Source organism: Pinus tabuliformis, chromosome 2_2, assembly GCF_031772625.1.
Source record: "Pinus tabuliformis cultivar Carrire ecotype Pingquan chromosome 2_2, CPIR1, whole genome shotgun sequence".
Taxonomy (NCBI): domain Eukaryota; kingdom Viridiplantae; phylum Streptophyta; class Pinopsida; order Pinales; family Pinaceae; genus Pinus; species Pinus tabuliformis.
In genome coordinates, this window is record NC_142300.1 from 540,932,555 (window position 1) to 540,939,657 (window position 7,103).

The window sequence follows — 7,103 nt, forward strand, 5'->3', positions numbered from 1 at the left end:
AGTCTAAGGGTCTTGAACTCCGACAAAAAATTTCAATGGAAGAAAAATTATTGGGGTCCAACGTAAGCAACTCATTATCGAGTTGATTGTCTCTAATTTCATTTTTAATTCCAAAAACTTTATTGATTTGTTTCATTGCTTCATCAGGGGTATCAATTTATGCGATATGGAATCTAAGGTCTAGAGAAATAAACATCCCTATCAACCCACATGCTTGATCTTTCTTATTTTCCCATTTGGCTTGATTTTCTTCATCTTGAGGTTTAGACTCTTGGTCTGAGGCTATTCTATAAAGACCTTTACTTTAAGTAAATCCACAATGTGGTTTTTTTTGGCTGCGGAGGCGGGGAGTGGGAAGAGTGGACAATCGGGGGGAAAACAGGGTCGAGGGTGTCTGCGCGCGTCTTTCTCCATGGACGGGGGTCGAGGAGGGAGCTCCCCTCCCTCCTTTAGAGAGGTGGTGGTTAACAAAGGCAAGACTCCCCCAGAATCAGGCAGAGGTAGCAAGATGGAAGGAGGAAAAAATAGGGAAGAGGATACAGAAGGTAACAAGAAGAAGGAGAATGAAGGCACAAAAGACAAGGAGGAAAATGACAAAAAACAGGGAACAAAAGACAGGAAACAAAAGGGACCGTGCAAACCTAAAGCTGAAATCACTCCCAGAGTAATCTTAAATAATCCAGAGCTGCAGGCCCACAGGGAGCACATGTAGACTTACGCTATCATATGCAAGTTCATGGGACTATGGCCCACCAAAAAGGCTTTACAAACATGGATCAGATACCACTGGAAGCCTAAAGGAAGCATCGATCTTCATCTAGGATCCAAGGGTTTTTTCACTGTGGTGTTTGCAAACATTGAGGACAAAGACAGAGTGTTTGAAGGTGGGCCCTACTTCTATGCAGCAGCAAGGCTCTACATGCGGCCATGGATGATGAACTTCGTGCCGGAGCGGGAAACCTTTACCTCAGTCCCGGTTTGGGTAAGACTCTATTCGCTACCTCTGGATTACTGGCAAATAGAATCACTAACAGCCATAGGCAATAAACTAGGGAGGTATGTTAAAACTTCTGAAGCTACAAGAAGGGGTAAATACACCTCCTTTGCCAGGATCTGTGTAGAGATGGACCTATCTGGAGCACTTCCGGACGAGGTCATACTGGAGGTTCATGATGAGGAATGGGTACAGACTATCGAATATGAGCATATTCCATTTAGATGCCGAAAATGTCATGAACACAAACACCTTCTTAGAGACTGCCCTCCCAACAAGGTAGAGAACAGAAGCAAACCTAACACAATGAAAGAAACAGATGGATTTCACAAGGTAGCTCACAAAGGAAAAAATGGAAAAAAAGGGCCAAATCAACACCCAAGAGATGACCAAAAAGGGAGGCCGAATCAGTTCCATGTTCTTGAAGAGGAGGAAGATACAGCAGGTGAAAATCAAGTAATGAAGGAGGGAAATGATAAGCAGGAAAAGGAAGAAGAACAGGATCAAGAACAGGTAAAGGAAAAACAGAAAGGGATAATGATGAGTGAATTAGAGATGGATATGGATCAGGAAATGACTCAGAGCGAGATGGAACTGGAAGACAATGAGTTACAAGAGATTCTTGACAGAGAAAACCTAGATCTAGAAGGGTTCTTGAGTAAGGGAACAACGGGTGGGGTAGAATCTCTACCACAAGAAGAATGAAATCGAATAAAGCAGTTATTCTTATGGAAAACACAGGCAAAGAGCTTGGTAGAAAATAACAGCACTGGGTAATCATGGAAGAAAACAATAAAATCAACCCCAGAATTAGCTCCAAGAAACCCGGGGAAAAAAAGGGGCAGAAAAAAGCAGAACGAGCTTTTAGTGGAATGTGGAAAGCTCATGATAGACTCAGGTAAGATGAAAGATCTAACCAGTTACTCCTTTACCAATCTGTAATTATGAAGTTTACAACTTGGAACGTAAGAGGTCTAGGAAGCAAAAGGAAATAGAGAATGCTGAATAATAGAATGAAACAGGTAGCTCCGGATATAATTTTTGTCCAAGAAACAAAATGCTCTGTGCAAAAGATAAGACAAATCCATAGTAGGTGGCTCAAAAGATATGAGTTTATAGAAGTCAAAGCAGAAAATACAGCAGGGGGTATCCTCATCCTCTGGAACCCCCAAAAAATAGGTATTATTGATGTGGAGGCATCAAGAAATTATTTATCAGTTGTTATACAGCCTGTAGGAGACAGGGACACATATCTTGTAACGAATGTTTATGGCCCTCAAAGGTTAGATGAAAAAATCAAGTTTATTGATTCCTTAGTGGACCTTCGGAGCAGATTCGTAGGGATGCCATGGGTTATAGGAGGATATTTCAACATGATCAGATCTCTCTCGAAGAAAAAGGGAGGGACAAGAGCACTATACAAAGATTCCTCAGCTTTCCATTGTTTTTCAGAAAACATGAAGCTAGTGGACATTGAGACAAACAATGGTCTGTGCACATGGAACAACAAAAGAGGAGGGGATTCCCAGGTAGCTTCCAAGCTAGACAGATTCATGATCTCTGAAGAGCTCCTGCTTCTAGACAAGGAAATAATAGCGGATATTCTTCCTTTTGGAGGCTCAGATCACTGGCCTATTCAAATGGAGATCAAGGGCATTGGCATCCCAAGAAACAAACCATTCAGGTTTGAAAATATGTGGATTTCACACCCGGATTTCATCAGCAACATTGGAAAATGGTGGGCTGAAGACCTGCAGATTCAGGGATCACCCATGTTCTTGCTACATAAAAGATTAAAACACATCAAGCAGAAGCTAAAGGAATGGAACCAGAAGGAATTTGGCAATATTTTCACAAGTAAAAAAATCATGGAAACGAAAATCCTAGAGCTAAATCAAGATTTGATCAAGAATGGCTTTGACAAAGACAAAAATAATCAAGCAAAGAAATACCACCAAGAATGGGAAAGGTTATGCAAACAAGAAGAAATTTTTTGGAAACAAAAATCTAGAGTTCTATGGCTAAAAGAGGGAGAACGTAATACTAAATTTTTCCACAGATCTACCATTGCGAACAGAACACACAACAGAATCTCTTCGATCAAGGAAGAGAATGGCCAAATTCATCAAGCCCGTGAGGAGATAGAAGCAGTGTTAGTAAAGCATTTTCGGGACATTTCCAAGGAAAACTTTTCAGGAAGAGAACCTTTCATTAAGAATTTAATTAAACACATACCTAAATTGGTATCCAGAGAGGACAATGGTAACCTCAACAGACCTGTAACTGAAAAGGAGATCAGTGAGGTCCTCAAGGAAATGCAAAATGGCAAGGCACCAAGCCCGAATGGATTTAATGTGGATTTCTTCAAAGCCTGTTGGAATATTGTTAAAAGGGATATTGTAGAGATTGTAGAAGACTCCAGGTGAAGCAAGACCATCTTGAAAGCTCTCAATACTTCCTTTATTGCCCTTATTCCAAAATAGGATAATGCTCAAACACCAGAGAAATTTAGGCCCATCGCCTTATGCAATGTTGTCTACAAAATAATCTCCAAGGTGGTGGCCAATAGACTCAAACCCCTGCTGCCCACGCTCATCTCCGGGGAACAAACAGGGTATGTTGAAGGAAGACAAATTTTGGACAACATAATACAAGCTCACGAGGTGGTTCACTCGTTAACAGGAAACAAAAGAGCGGGAATGATCATGCAACTGGATATAGCCAAAGAATATGACAAAGTGAATTGGTTATACATCAAAAAAGTGCTCACAGCGTTTGGTTTTGATCATAATTGGGTCAGATGGGTCATGGACCTTGTAACTTCGTCCAGCTTTTCAATTTTAGTGAATGGCTCCCCTTCTAAGCTTTTTCTCCCTTCCAGGGGTCTAAGACAAGGAGATCCACTCTCTCCTTTTCTCTTCATCCTCATGATGGAAGGGTTGGGGCGGTCCATCAAGCATGCAAGAGTAATGGGAAGAATTCTAGGTCTCCAACTTACAGAGAATGTCCAAGTTCTAACTCATCAACAGTTTGTAGATGATACCATGTTACAGGGAATTCCTACAGTCAAAGAAGCACTTGCTTACAAACAGATTTTGGATGACTTTGCGAAAGCCTCAGGTATGGAAGTTAACCTTACCAAATCAAAAGTCTTTTTCTTTAACACTCATATTGCCATCCAGAGAAATGTCTCCAGAATTTTAGGCTTTCAAAGAGAATCTCTTCCCTCCAAGTATTTGGGAGCTCCACTTACAGCTAAACCCAACACAAGAGTATATGGGATCCATTAATAACTAAAATGCAAGACAAGGTCAGGAAATGGAAAAACATATCTTTAAATTTAGCTGGTAGACTGGTTCTTACTAAAGCAGTTCTCCAAGCTATCCCAATCTTCATGCTATCAGCCCTCCCAGCTCCATTAGGAGTCTTGCAGCAATTTCGGAATATTCAACGAGACTTTCTGTGGGGCAAAGAGGATACTAGGAAAAAATGGGCTTTAGTCTCTTGGGAAAAGGTCTGCAAACCCAAGAACCAAGGAGGCCTGGGTTTAGACAACCCAGAGATTCTCAACAAGGCTCTAGGAGCCAAACTTTGGTGGAGGTGGGTTAAGGATCCTAAAGCTCAATGGGCAAGCATATGGAAGGAAAAATATGCCAATGCCTCGCCAGATTCGGATATCATACGTATGACAGGAATAGTGAAAGGCTCCCCCATATGGAACAAGGCCTGGGAGAACAGAGAAGTGGTGCAAAAAAATAGTTTCTGGGAAATCAGAGAGGGAGATCAGGCACTTTTCTGGGAAGACAAATGGCAACAGGAACCAAATCTACTAAAGGAAGAATTTTTAGGCCTCAAGCAAGAGACTGACAATCAAGGATTAGTAAAGGTGAAAGACTTTTGGGAGAACTCACATAATGTGGGAAAGTGGAGAATCTGGAAAAAAATTGAGGGCAGAGAGGACAGAACCCTCAACAGTAAAGCAGAATCCCTCAAGAGACTGCTGGATCAGAGAATAATTTTAGTAATGGAAGGGCAAGACCAACTGAGATGGGGTAACAACAAAGAGGGCAACTTTAACATCAAGGAAGCTAAAGGTTTTCTCCTCAATATAGAACCCCAAGCTCCTAATAAAACTTGGCAGAAGCTTTGGAAGCACAAAGGCTGGATGAAAATCAAACTTTTCATGTGGTTAGTTCACCACAGAAAAATTTTAACCTGGGACAACCTTAAAAAAAGGGGCATGTTGGGACCCTCCAGATGTCAACTCTATGAGATCCAGGAGGAGACTATAGAGCATATTCTCAACAGCTACATTTTCATTGACAGGATATGGGAATTTTTTACCAACATCTTCAAACAGTCTGATAGAGACAAAGAAAGTATTGCCAACACTCTAAACAACTTGAGGAATAATTTTTCAGATAATGAAATTCTCAACTGTGTTTGGAATCTTCTACCGAGTTTCATCATTTGGAATGTGTGGAAGGAAAGGAACAAAAGAATATTCAAAGAGGAAAAGTCCACCTCTCTTAGCCTAGTGGAGCTGATCGTAAAACAACTAAAGGAGACAGTGGGCACCACGGTTAGGAATCTCCCCAAAAATCCTCCCTCAGTTGGAGAGTTGAGAATCCTCTAGCTGTTAGACTTGCAGGGGCTTATTCCTCAAGGGCTAGACAGGACAACAAGCATGAGAGAAAAGGGGGAGGAATTCTGGCATCCCCCCGCTGAAGGTTTTTAAAAGTACAACATTGATGGGGCTTCCAAAGGCAACCCGGGAGATGCTGGTTTTTGGGGAGTTCTAAGGGATGACACAGGCAGCATTATCTCCCCCTTCCATGGTCACTTATGAAAAGCCACTAACAACATGGCAGAACTAATGGCATTAGAACAATGCTTAGAATTTTTGATACAGAGTAATTGCCAAAATGTCATAATAGAAGCGGATTCAGAGTTAGTCATAAATGCTGCCAAAAGAATCAGTAATGGAACAGGGCCGGAAAAGGTCACAAAACACTGGAGGTTAACAAGAGTCCTTCAAAGAATTCAAGTGCATCTACAGGAACTTCGTACTCTCAGATTTATTCATGTGAGGAGAAAGGCCAACAAATTGGCTGACATTCTAGCCAACCAAGGTGTTAGCAGCAAGGACAGTGCAATCTTAAGGAGGTGGAATACAATGGTGCAGAGTAACCTGAAAAAACTCTGCCATAACCAGGCAGAGGAGGACAAAGAAGAGTACAGACGCAAAATGACAGATCCCAATTAGCAATGGTCAGCGGTCAGAGGGCTACACCAAGTTGGACAAAAAGGTGCACAATGACAGGTAAGACAAGGGTAGAGGTAAATTGGACCACGTTCAGGACAACTCTAAGTGATGGGCGTCAGAGCTTCCCGGACCATAGTAAGCAGCATCAGAAACTTCCGCATCATCCTAATTTTTCAGTGATGGAAGTCAAAACCGCCTCTGGGCAATTTCGCAGAGATCGCACCGCTCACAAGTTAAAAGTGGTTTCGGATTTTTGGCAGCGATGCCATAGAAATCATGCCACGTGGTGGAGGGCCCGATACATAAACCACTTTCCCCGCGCCATAAAGATCGATCACATTGGGCGTGCGATTTTCTGCTCTGTTGTCCGATGGCGCAAGGTGAATCAACGCTCCGGATCCATCGAGCAGTTTGGTAGGGCCCGCGGGTTTGGTGGGGTAGGCGGTTTCGCTACTATCGCACCGCTTTTTTATGATGAGTGGTTTTTTGTTTATTGGCAGTGATGCCATAGATTTCTTTACACGTGGAGGAGGGCCCAGTCCTTATACCACCCTCCCCGCGCCCTAAAGATCGTTGGCTTCGGGCGCGCGATTTCCTGCTCAGCCGTCCGATCACGCTTGGTAATTCAACGCTCTGGATTCAACGTGCTGTTTGGTGGGGCCGTGGGGTTGGTGGGGTCTGCGGTTTCTGCGAGCAGTTTTGGTGGTGCGATACTTTGGGGTGTCATCCGTTTGCGAGGGGTTGTGTTTTCCGTCAAATCGGTTGGTGCCTTTTGATGGGGCCACGTGTCCTGGTGGGCTTTTCGCTTGGGTTTCTTGGATGTTTGTTTGCCGGAGATCAGAC